Source organism: Rhinolophus sinicus, chromosome 14 (genome assembly GCF_057876585.1).
Source record: "Rhinolophus sinicus isolate RSI-liver-muscle chromosome 14, RSI-T2T, whole genome shotgun sequence".
NCBI lineage: Eukaryota > Metazoa > Chordata > Mammalia > Chiroptera > Rhinolophidae > Rhinolophus > Rhinolophus sinicus.
Window position 1 is genome coordinate 95,941,439 of NC_142514.1, and position 13,285 is coordinate 95,954,723.

Sequence of the window (13,285 nt, forward strand, 5' to 3'; positions counted from 1 at the left end):
GCTGGACTAGTGAGATGTTTTTTTGCGAAGTCCATTAGCTCTCTTTACTTTCTCCCAAAGACTAGGGGTGCCAGGCAGAGTGAAGGTGATAAGTAATCTGAAGGGCTTCACAGACTTGCTGAGTAATTTGAGAGACAAAAGCAAGTCAGTCATCACTCTGTAGTGAGTGAGGTAGACCAAATCAAGGAATTATTTCTTTGAGTAGGGCTTGAGTGACGTCTGAGGGCTTTTCAGTCTTAGTAGGGTAGGCCTCTATCCACCCGGCAAAGGTGTCAACAAAAAGTAGAAGATACTGATATCCTTTGCAGGGCACATATGAGTAAAGTCTATTTGCCAGTCCTTCCCCGGAAATTTCCCTTTCTTTTGAACCAGCTCTAAGAGAGGAAGGGCCTAAGGTGTCCCTCCGGATTAGCCTTGAGGCAAATGGGGCACATTTTAGAAATCCATTGGAGGTCCCAGAGAACCTTGTGCCCTATAAAGAGGCATTTAACAATCTCAAGTAAAGCCAAGTAAAGTGCCCAGATGAGTAGAATTATGTAAATTATAAAAAAGCTTCTATTGAGAGGCTCGGGGAATAAGGAGCTTTCCTTGGGGATCTGCGAGCCATTCCTGAGGGTTAGATGTATACCCTCCCTTGTTGCCTTTTGTCTTTACTTACAGGTATAGACAAGTTGAGAAGTAAGATTTAAGGGTAAAAAGGGGCAGAGTCTGTGAGGGGACTCTAAGGAGTAAGGCCTAGGGGAGTCAAGAAGAGTGTCCGGCTCCCCTGTTTTGGTATTATAACCCTCTGTACAAAAAGAAGCTGATTTAGCTATTTGGTCAGCAAAATCATTTCCCCAAGATATTTCATCTGTACCTGATTGGTGGCCTTGGCATTGGATGACAGAAACTTTAGTAGGGGCCTCGACTGCCTCAAGTAACTGTAAAATCTTTGTGTTTTATGGGGCTGTTCTGGGCAGTTAGAAAGCCGCTTTCTTGTCAGATGGTTGCATGGGCATGTAGGTCATGAAGGGCATACTTTGAGTCTGTGTAAATGATGACTCAGATCCTTAGCTAGGAGTAAGGCTCTGGTTAATACTATTAATTTGGCTTTTTGGGTAGCAGTATGGGTGGGGAGAGCCTCCATCTATGTTATGGTAGTGGAAGAAACAACAGCATATCCTGCCCTTGGGATATAAAGCAACTCCCATCTGTGAACCAGGTTTCAGCAGAGTCCAGAAAGGAAGCATATTCTAAATCCTCCTGAGTGGAGTGGGAAAAGTTTAGAGCTTCTAGGCACTTGTGTTGGGTCAGGGAGGAGGGATCTGGCAGTAAGGTAGAGGGATTTACGGTATTGCAGGGCTTGATGTTAAGTCCGGGAAGTCTAAAAACAAGGTTTGACATTGGGCAACCTGTTGTTTGAGCAGTGTGGGGCCTTAGAGTTGAGAACATCTATGGCCTAATGTGGGGTAAAAACAGTTAGAGTTTGATTGAAGGTGAACTTCTGAGCCTCCTTTAATAGTAAGGCTAAAGCCACAAGAAGTCTGAGGCAGAAGGGCCAGCCTTTTGCTGGGTCCAAGGTCTTAGAGAGATAAGCAACCAGTCTAGGATCAGAGTCCAAATTCTGGACGAGGAGCCCTAACACAATTCCCCTCCTCTCTGAGCTATAGAGTGGGAAGGGCTTGGAACGGTTTGGGAGAGCTAAGGCAGGAGCTTCAGTTGGTTCCTTTCTCTCAGTACCAATCTGTTGTTTCCCAGGTGAAAGGATAAATTATAAATAACTTACTTGCTGCTGGGAAATTTGAGACTTTGGGACAGATACCCAGCATCCCCATTCTGCTAGGAAGTTTAGAGTTATTATTGTATGTTGATCTGAACTTTCCTTGTCTGGGTTATAAATAAGGAGATCATCAACATATTGTAGAATAGTAGCCCCAACAAAGGAAAGGTCCCTCAAATCTCCAGTTAGGGCCTGGCCAAAAAGGTGAGGACTGTCTCAGAAGCCTTGTGGTAGGACAGTCCAAGTATATTGGCTGCGGACCTGAGTGTGGAGGTCCATCCAGATGAAAGCAAATAAAAAATTGAGTTTTAGCATTTAGTGGAATGTAGAAGAAAGCATCTTTTAAGTCAAGAACAGTCAACCATTTAGTCCCTGGAGGGATTAGTTCTAATAGGGTATAAGGGTTAGGAACTGAAGGATGAATGCAAATTAATAATTCTCAAGTCTTGAACTAAGTAGTATTGCCCAGATGGCTTCTTGACAGGTAAAATGGGTATATTTCAGGGTGAGTTGCAGGGAATTAAAAGCCCATGCCTGAGGAATTTATTAATGGTTGGCTGAAGCCTGAGAAGAGCCTCCCTGCTAAAGGGTTATTGGGGCTTACAAGGAAAATAGGTAGAGTCCTTTAGCCGAATCTGAACTGGGGTTAGATGAGATGCTCTGCCAGGGATCTCCTGATTCCAGACAATGGAGTTAACCTGATTCTTGATCCAGGGAAGGATTACAAGAAGGTTAGGATCTGATGTTTGTGATAGAAAAATAGGCTGTAAAGCAGCTATCAGAGTAAGGTTAGGAGCGATTTAGAGAGAAGCTTGTAGCTTCTGCATAATACCTAGGCCTAAAAGGAGTATAGGACTTTGTGGCATAACTAGAAAGCTATGTGTAAAGGCAAGGGACCTGAAACAGCAAGGTAAATGTAGGGTCTATCTGCAGGTAGTGGGATTGCCTTCTATACCTGTTAAGAGGAAGTTGGAGGGAAGTGTAGGGCGAGGGTGATGGATTAGAGCAGAGAAAAATAACATTCTTAAGTTCCCCATCAAGCATCACCCTGGGTTTGTTCTCTGTAGTGTTGAGGGGAGCCTGGATGAATCCTGGTGCCTGTCAGTCAAGGTGGCAGTCATCTGGCTTATAGTCAACAATGACCAACATCTGTAGCTTGTTGGAGGAGTGGCTCTTTTGGTCTTCTTGGAGTCGGGGTGGCCTCCCTCCATGAGGAGAGAGGGGACAGTCCTTCTTCCAGTACCTTTCCTTTATGCAAAGGGGACAAGGGCCAGGGGACATTCTCCTAGGTAAGCGAGGACAGTCCCTGCTCCAATGTCCTTCCTGATGACAGTTGTAGCAGGTGTTTGGGCCCATCTTCAGTGTCCTCCTTCTTGGATCTGAACCTGGGTAAGGCTATGAGGGCAGGGCACTTGCAAGGGCAGTGGCCATTAATTGAGCCCTTTTCTGATCTTTTTCCTTATCCCTCCATGCCCTAGACTCCCTATCTGCCTTGTCCCTGTTGTTAAAGATCTTAAAGGCCATATCTAGAAGGCCTGGGAACAGAGTCTGGAGATCCAGCTCAAGTTTCTGAAGCTTCCTTCTGGTATCTGGAGCCAATTACCCAACAAAATGCATGGCAAGGATGGTGATGCTCTCAGGGCTGGTAGGATCTAGGTTGGTATATTTCCTAAGAACATTGACCAGGTGGGACTGAAAAAAGTGCCAGGTTCTCATCCAGTCCTTGAGTAATTTCTCATAATTTCTCATAATTTCTCATAATTTATGGGTTTGATTATACACCTTTTCATTCCTTCAAACAAGCAAGTAATAATATAATTTCTCCAACTCCTCTCCAACAGCCTGGAGCTGATAATTCCAATAAGGACCATGGTTGGAGACTCCCTCTGAACCAACACCATATTTGTCAGGTTGGCAGGTGACTAGTTCATCTGCTTATCTTTGGGTAATGCCCAGATATGGGTGTTTTCCTCCAGGGTGCTGCAAGTAGTGAGAATGATACGTATATCTTGCCAAATGAGATCAAATGCTATAGTAAAGTCCTGGAATTACTTAATAAAATGAGAGGGGATCCTCAGAATAGCTGCCAAATTTGGCTTCTATCTGGGCTTAATCTGCCATGGTGAAGGGAACGTGAACTCGAATAGTCCTGGCTTTCCTGTTGGCAACCTCCTGGATGGGCAACATAGAATCCACCTTAAAATGGGTCCTGTTGTGGGTCGTTCCTGTGGGACTAAGAGAGGGCTTGGGAGGAATAGGAAGAAGAGGAATAGGAAGCCAATGGAGAAGAGGGGGAAGATAGGGTGGAAGGAACAGAAGGAGAGGAAGGGGGAGCTTGAGAAGGAAGACTAGCAGGTGGCACTGGCTGCAGAGGAACTTGGGACAGGAGAGGATCACCAAGGAAGTCAGGGGATGAGACTGAGGGAAGTTGGTGAAGAATATGTGGCATTGTTTCTGGAGGTCTGGGTCCCAACTGAGGGCCATGGAAGCTTGGATGTAGGGGACCTCAGACCATTTGTCCAGCCTCCAGCAGAAGAGGTGTAGTTGCATGACGGTATTAAAATTGAGAGTTCCATTAATCAGTTAGACCTCTTGATCATCTAGCTTATATTAAGGCCAGACAACATTCTTTTTTAGGAGGAGAAATCAAATTTAGTCCAATTCTTAAGAAGACAGCCAAGAGGGAAGTAAAGAGGGACAGAGGAGGAGCCGCCCATGATGTTAATAGTGGTCTCGTGATAGCCAAACTAGGAGATAGTGGGGCATCCCTCCAAAGATCCTCTAAAGGAGTCTCTGACTCAGGAGTTATGGAATTAGCGTGCTTGTTACGACATACTCCAGAGAAAGAGAGGAAAGAAATGATCATTAGGTGTGAGGGCATCCCCAAGACACCTAAGTTTGAGGGTCGTGGATCCCACCTATAGAATTTCCAGCACCTACAGACCTCTCAAGGAGTATCACTTACTGACCAAAGGCCTGCTGACCTGTGAAGGTGGCGATGGAGGTCCAGAGAGAGAAAGAAGAATTTAGATGGGAAGCAAGTCACTGAAAAGAACTATAGGGAATGACCAGTGCGGGGGGAGTGGGGAACTGTGTGCTTTTGACTTGTGTGCCTATCCCATGAGCAGATCTTTGACTTGCACCTGGACAGACCTAGTCCTAGAGTCCCAGACCACTACCAGGTTATCCTGTTGCAGGAGATTTCTTTAAAGTGTTGGACACTCTGGAGGTGTTTATGTGTCCATCCTGTGCCCACTAAGAATGCGGCCAAGGTGACACACCTGTTTCCTGAGAAATAGAAAGGAGCCTCATACCAGGTCTGGCAATGGGATTCCCCAACTAACAGAGAGGCTGGACTTTCAATTCCACTTGAGAGTAGCCCTTGCCTGAAACCATCAATTTCCAACACTCTAGGAAGGGGATCTGGGAAAAGGCTCAAGAGCCACTGCGGGAAACCCCATCAGGGGAGAGAAGGAGGTAGTGTTGAACTCCTGGAGAGGAGGAGGTATCCTGAGTGTGACAGGCCAGCCGCCACAAGTCGATCAGTTCCCGAATGGGGGAGTGGGAATGAATAAAAGACACTCACACAAATGATGATAGCGATCGATCGGACTCCAGTGATGCTGAAGCCGCCGAGTTTATTTTACTGCACCCATATAAGCAGTTTGAGTACGTGCAACTTAGCAACGAAAATATGCATTACCTTAACAAATGTAAATTCTTTAACTTTTACATAGAGGATACAAAATTCACTGAAACTCTCAAAAGTAATTATCCTATCAATTGCCCTGATAGCCATCAGTCTTCTGTGTCTGGGAACTGGCCGCTCCCATCACATTCCTCAGCAGCTTGCAAGCACCCTCCAGGTGCAGGCAGAGACAATTGCCTCAGGGGAGGAAACAGGTTAAGCATAAACGGCTCGGAGTTAGCTGTAACCATGGCTCCCCACATCTCCCCCTTTTTTATTTTATAGGAACAAAATCCATCCGACCAGGATGGCGAGGTTACGGTGCCTGTTTTAGGTGTCCCAGGACGCCTGCCTCAACTTACCCGTCTTTGGTACTCATATTTTATCATACAAGCCCTGTCTTAGGTGTTGAAGCGGCTCCCAAGTATTTACCCGTCGTTGACTAACCCGTCCCTCATAATGTACAGGGGTGAGAGGCTTCTGGCTTCGCCTTAAGCTCAAGCTGATGGATGTCAGCTCGTAAGTCTAACATCTTGCTGATGAAACATCTAATGAGGATGGGGAGTAGGCACAGAACCAAACAGACACAGATGCCCAATGTAAGAAATATTATAACAGAATGGGTAATATAAGGCATAGAGGGCAAAACATTTTTAAGAACATTAACAAACTCAGAAGCAGCCTGAGCTGCATCAAATTTTAAGGGTTCAGCTTTTTTCATACTTTGAATTTTATCATGAAGCCGAAACATTTCTAAAGACAAATTAGCATTATGCCAAATTTTTTGAAGATGTGAACGAATCTGATTTTAATCATATTGACTATTATTATATTTTTTAGAAGTAACACATATTCAATGATATTTTGAATGACATTTTAAATGAGATTTAACTTTTATACCCTGAATCACATTTCCCATATACTGAACTGTATCATAAAGGGCATTTACCTTTTGCTTTAATTTTTTATCAATAGCTTTTTAGGGTTTCTAAAGCCAAAGTAACATTTTTTGAAAGAGTATTAACATAATGAGCATTTTGAATAGTCTGAGAAAGAGCCACAGCTGCTGTAGCAGCAGTTGCAATTATAGTAACCAAAGCCATAATTTCTGTAAGTAGAAGTCCAATAAACCACTTTGGCCTACTCAAAGCATACTCAATTTTTAAAAAAATCTGTGAACTTTTTTCAGCATACCAAGGTCCAGAAATATTAACAGGAAGCATAACAAAAGATGGTTGTTTAAGTATCATAACATGAGTTTCTAATGGTACCCAAGAAATACAATTTGCTAAGGAACAATTACTACAGGATACATTAAATTGATTTTCTATAAAGTGTACCTTAACATTTTTAATCAAGAGTGCATAAGGAGAAGGAACACAAGCAGATATATTCACAGTCTCAGCAACAGTAGTCCAATCTCTAGTGCCATTTTTTAAGACACTCACATGACTGCAGGGAGTGCCTGATTTACAGAACTCAACTATTTGAACAACCTCATCCATTACTCCCATAAGTCTCCATAATGAATTTTGCTGATATTGTGTGTCAGAATTTTAAAATCCAGAAGTCAGTTTTCGGGCCCATCCGGACCGGTTACGTTTCGACCAGTCAACGATGTATTTGCCTGTTTTAGGGATGTCATAACGAACAGGATCATTGCCAGGACAGTCTCTCCATGGGACAGTCTCAATATTCAATTTCAATCTTTTATTGCAAGATGGACGTGATGGAGGGACGGGCAGATTTATTCTGCATCCTCCAGACCAATCACCTAGCATGTTAAGACGAACAGTCCATCCAACTAAAGAGTCATTAATGTGCATAGTGACAGGAGAACTACACAAGCACACAGATGTTGATCTATTATTTGCAATACAAATAGGAAAACCTATTCCTATACCATTATAAGTAAAATTCTTCTCCAGTTGCTGTTTCATGTGTCCATCAGAGGGCAATCCTAAGGCATGGGTGTCATTAACATAGACTGGAATCTCAGGACCGTCCCACACAGCGGGGTGGAGGATTGGTGGATCAGGTACATAGGCCCAATACGTCTGGTCGTCTCCTGCCTTGCTGAGGGCTATCAGACTCATCAGTAGGCAGAGGGTTTACATGTCGCACCAATCGTTCTGGCAGCCACCGAGGGCCTTCTGCATCCTGTGGAAAAACACATACATGTCCTTGTCCCCATATGAGGACTGGATCTGGGCCTTGCCAAGAGCCCGTAAGTGGATCTTTCCATTTGACCAAAGCCTGAGGGGCAGTAGAAGGATGCCAAAAGCGCTCTGCAGCACTCTTGCCATGGGCATCCAAGGTCAAAAATTTTGAATAAAGAGAGAATGAGACAGATAATTATGAGGTGTCAGGGGATATAACTCCCCCTTCTTTATTTTTTGTAAATTAACTTTTAATGTACCATGAGTGCGCTCAACAATCCCTTGTTCTTGGGGATTGTAAGGAATGTCAGTAACATGATTGATCGAAAATTGCTGGCAAAATAGAGAAAATTTTTTGTTGGTATAACCTGAGCCATTATTTGTTTTAAGTTTTTTAGGAGTTTTAATTATGGCAAATGCAGCAAGACAATGTCTAATAACATGGGATGTGGCCTTACCTGTCTGAGCTGTTGTCACAACGAATTTGGAAAACGTATTAATAGAGACATGAACATATTTTAACTTTTTAAATTTAGGTATATGAGTTACATTTATTTGCCATAAGTTATTAGGACGCAAACATCGAGGGTTGACTTTATAATGAGGCACAGGCTGGAGATGTGAACAATCTGGACATTGTTTTATTATTTGACGTGTTGTTTTTTTGGTTATATTATATTGTAATTTTAAGTTTTGGCTATTTTGATGGTGGAGGCTATGAGCCTTTTGTGTTTTTTTATTTGAGTTAAGGCAACGCGCTGAGTGGCAGAGTTTGTAATTTGATTTTTTGAGGTTAAAGGGCCTGGAAGATTAGAGTGAGCTCTAATATGGCCAATGTAAAATTTTTTACAGCATAGCTGAATGGCCTGTTGTATTTGAAGAAACAAGTCTTGAATAACAGGATTACTGGTGTTAATAAAAGGTATTGTTTTTAAATTTTTGATGGCACGAACCACATAATGGCTGTTAGAGAATAAATTAAAAGACTGGGAAGCAAAGTTAAGTAATACCATATGAACTGTTTGAAGCTCAACTATTTGAGCTGAGGTTGAAGGTGTCTGTACTTTTTTGATGACTTTTTTATTGAGTGTATAGACAGCTACACCATTGTTAGATCTATCAGTAAAAACATTAGGTACAGCAGGAAGAGGAGCATGTGATATTATTGAAGGGAAGATTGAATTATGACGTTGAAAAAATTGAAGCAATTTATGTTTAGGATAATGATTATCCAAAGTTTTTACAAAATGAGCCAATGTAACAGGAAAACTGTTAGTAAACTGCATCAGGCTTTGAATCTGTGTTTTTGTAAAAGGAATAACAATAGAATCTGGCTCTTTTTTATAATATTTTTGAGCTTTTAAGCGGCTTTTTTGAATTAAACTGGCCACAAATTTATAATAAGGAGTAAGATTTTTTTGAGCAGCTACAGGGAGGTGTATCCATCGAAGTGGCCCTTTTTGTTACAACACTGCTGTGGGTGTATGTTTGGTGTTTAAAACATACACATATAGAGGTTTAGAATAATCTAAAAAGGAGACATGTTGTTGAATGGCTTTTTTAACCTTAGAAAGAGCCTTTTGTGCAGGCTCAGTAAGAGTCCTGGGCGAGGTCGGATTAGAATTTTTTTTTTTTTAATTCTAAACAGTGGTTTAAGATTTCCAGTAGTTAGTCCCAAAGAAGGACACAGCCAATTAATATCTCCCAACAGTTTTTGAAAATCATTAAGAGATTTAAGATGATTTTTTTTAAGCTCTATTTTTTGTGGAGTGAAATACTGAGCAAACAACTGAAATCCCATGTAAGAATAAGGCTCACTTTTTTGTATTTTTTCAGGTGTAATAATAAGACCTGAGGCCAGAAGATTTTTTTTTTTTATATCTACAAAGCAAGCTAACAACACTTTTTTTTTTTTTACAAGCCAATAAGATGTCATCCATATAATGAATGATATACACAGAAGGAAACTGTTTTTTGGTGTTATCAATTGCTTCACTAACAAACTTCTGACACAAGGTGGGGCTATTAGCCATACCTTGGGGAAGGACTTGCCATTGATATTTTTTAATAGGTTTTTGGAAGTTTGGACTAGGAATACTAAAAGCAAATCTTTTACAATCTTGGGGATGGAGTGGTATAGTATAAAAGCAGTCTTTTAGATCTAGCACTATTTTATAGGTATCCTTTGGAATAGCAGAAGGATGAGGTAATCTTGGCTGGAGAGCACCCATAACTTTTATAGTTTTATTTACTTTTTTTAAATCCTGTAACAATCTCCATTTTTTTGATTTTTTTTTAATTACAAAAATGGGTGAATTTTAGGGCGACGTAGATTTAATTACATGGCCTTTATCAAGCTGCTCTTGTACTAGCACTTGAGCGGCAAATATTTTTTTTTGAGTAAGGGGCCATTGATCTATCCATACAGGCATATTAGATTTTTAAGTTATTGTTTTTGTAGTTTTTTGGTGGAGTACAGGTAGATCTATGACCCCTGGGGAAAATATCTTAAACCAGCTCTTTGTAAATTAGAGGTAGGCGAAACAGGTTTTTGACGTCCTTGTCCCTCAGTGCCTAAGCCTTGTCCAGGGAGGAGCCCTTGATCAAACATCTGCTGAGTAACTTGAGTGCTTGGGCTAAAAATATAAACTCCCATATTGCTCATAATGTCCCGTCTCCATAGGTTAACAGGCAGACCGGGGATAATGTATGGCTGAAAAGTTTTTTGATGTCTTTTTTTATTTTGTCATGACAATAAATTATTGTTTTGCTTAGGGGAACGAGACTGACCTATGTCCTGTAAGTTTGTATTAGTGCATCACATAGGCCAACTAGAAGGCCAATGCTCAGCAGATATACAGGATACATCAGCTTCAGTATCTAAAATCCCTTGAAAACTTTTTTTACTAATTGTAAGCTGTAAAACAGGTTGACTTTTTTTTATTTTTTGAACCCAATAAGCATCAGAATCCTCGGTCTCTACGTTTTTGACTTTGTCTATTTTTTTTTATTTTTATACGAGGCAAAATAATTAGCTGAGCTATATGAGTCCCAGCAGGTATAACTGAAACATTTGAAGATGAATAAGTCATAATTTTAATTTTTTTAGTAAAGTCCTCATTAATAACTCCCGGGGAAATTTGAATCCCCTTTATAGTGGTACTACTTTTTTTTAACAACAAACCTACAGTTTTTGGTGGTAGTGGCCCAAAAATCCCTGTGGGCAATGCTTGCATTCCCATCTCAGGAGTTAATACAATGTCGGTGGTGGAACACAGGTCCAATCCTGCACTGCCTGAGGTGGCCCAGAATAAATCTGTGATGTATTTTCTCTCAGAGGCTCGTTTTTTTTTTGTCCCTGCATCTGTGCTGGGATCTGCAGTGCCCCATAACATTGTTGATTTGGGGCCAGGGGCTGGCCCCTCACCCAGTTTTTTTGGATGGGCTTTCCATCTTTATCTGTCTTGGATTTGCATTTATTAGCCCAATGTTTTTTTTCCCTACATTTAGGACATATATCTGGAGGCTTTTTTTGCAGGAGCGGTCGAGTTTTCAGACTCTCCTTTACGAGGGCATTGGGCAGCTCGATGTTTTAATTTTCCACAAGTAAAACAAGCTCCAGGGCGACTCCCTGCATTGAGCCTTGTCTGTTGATACAATATTTTTTTATAGGCTTTTTCTGTATCGCTGTTGCTATGGCTATGCCTTGGGTAAAAGAGGATCCCACGTCAGCACACAAACGAATATAGTCAGACAATGTTTCCTTTTTTTAAAATGGTCTAATAACCACTTGACAAGCAGAATTAGCATTCTCATAAGCAAGCTGCATTATAAAAGACTGAGTGGCAGCCGATGGCCCAAAAATCCGCCCTGCGGCTGTATTGAGGCGAGCCACAAAATCTTGAAAAGGCTCATCGGGCCCTTGCCTTATCTGAGAAACATGTTTCTCTTTGCGGGAAGAATCAGGCAACATTCGCCAAGCGTCTTTTGCTGCAGCAGTGGTCTGAGCGTAAGCTCCCACTGCAAAGCCCATCTGGTTTCTTAATTTAGCATATATGCCTTTTCCTGCTAGCATGTCAAAAGTAATAGGAATTTGCCTTAGGGCATTTTGATTAGCCTTCTTTTTACAATTTTCATAAAACTCTGATTTCCATAAGAGATAGCCGCCCCCAGAAAGGCAAGCATGAGCAATATGCTTCCAATCCTCTGCAGGGGTAACTTCACTAGACAGGGCATCTAAAATTGCCATAGTGAAAGGGGCAATAGGACCGTACTGTACACAAGCCTCTTTCAATTCCTTCAGTTGTTTCCATTGAAACGGCCTCCATTCTCTAAACCTGCGCCCTGCCTGGTCTGGCCTTTCAAAGATAGGATATATTTCAAATTGCTCTGTGGACTCCCCTTGCTTGTGAGCTTCTTCACAAGCCATTTGAAGAGGGGATCGTACAACAGAGTCCGATCCTGGCTTAACATAACTTGGCGAAGGCTCAGCAGGCATTTCCCAAACCGAAGACTGCAGCGGAGGACCCCACCTACAGGGCTCCTCAGGAGGAGGTGCAGAGGGATTAACTGTGGGGGGATCTTTACCCCGAGGATTCCATTGATCTCTAAAAGGAATCTGGGGACCCTGAGGACAATTTCCTCCGTCCACAGCAACTTTAAGTTCTATCAACTGTCCCTGAATCTTTTTTAGCTGATCTGCAAAAGAAAGTGCAGTGCCTGCAGGTTGCTCGTCTCCTTGAGCCATAGCCACTAAAGGAGGGTTTTTGTCCCTATCATATTTGGCTACTTCATCTTCTAATTTTTCCTGATCCTGAGGGTCTAGATCTTCCCAAGACTCGACCGGAGATTCCTGACAAACAGGCTCTTTATTAACCTTAAAAAATCCTTCTGTATGTCTGGCTCCTCCCCCCCTCTCCGCCGGAGAAGCGGCAGATGGGAGAATTTCCTCGTTTCCAGCTTGCTTCACTTTCTCTAGCTTACAACCCTTACGTTTAAGTCCATGGGCAGCATAATAATCTTGTAACTGTTTTTCCACCTTTCTTTTGCAATTTTTATAAAACTTGTCTAGCTGTTCTCTGCTCACCCGACTGCCACGGGCGGCAAGCAACTTCTTAAGTCCTCTGACATACAGGTCCTTGCTGCTCGCGTGACCCATTTTTTCCCTTTATCGGCCCTTCAGTCAACAAAGAAAACAATCAGATGTCCGTCTGGCCGTGCCCCTCACGGGACTACATCTGTCTTGGCTAAGGCGCTTCGGTATAAATCCCCGAACTGGTGGATCGGAGTCCAGTCGCCATTATGCCGTATGACAGAAATGGAACCGCAGATTAGGGCCCAATCAAGTTCCGTGACAAGAAGTCGTGGAACTATCACTCATTCATACATTCATTCGACCGAGGGGTAATATTACAGTGTCTTACTCACCGCGCATCCACTGAAATAAGCTCCTCTACGAGCCAGGCCCTTGCCACGCGGTGTTCCTCACTGTTACCCCCGTATTCAGGTCCCTGTTCGGGCGCCAAGTGTGACGGGCCAGCCGCCACAAGTCGATCAGTTCCCGAATGGGGGAGTGGGAATGAATAAAAGACACTCACACATATGATGAAGCGATCGATCGGACCCCAGTGATGCTGAAGCCTCCGAGTTTATTTTACTGCACCCATATAAGCAGTTTGA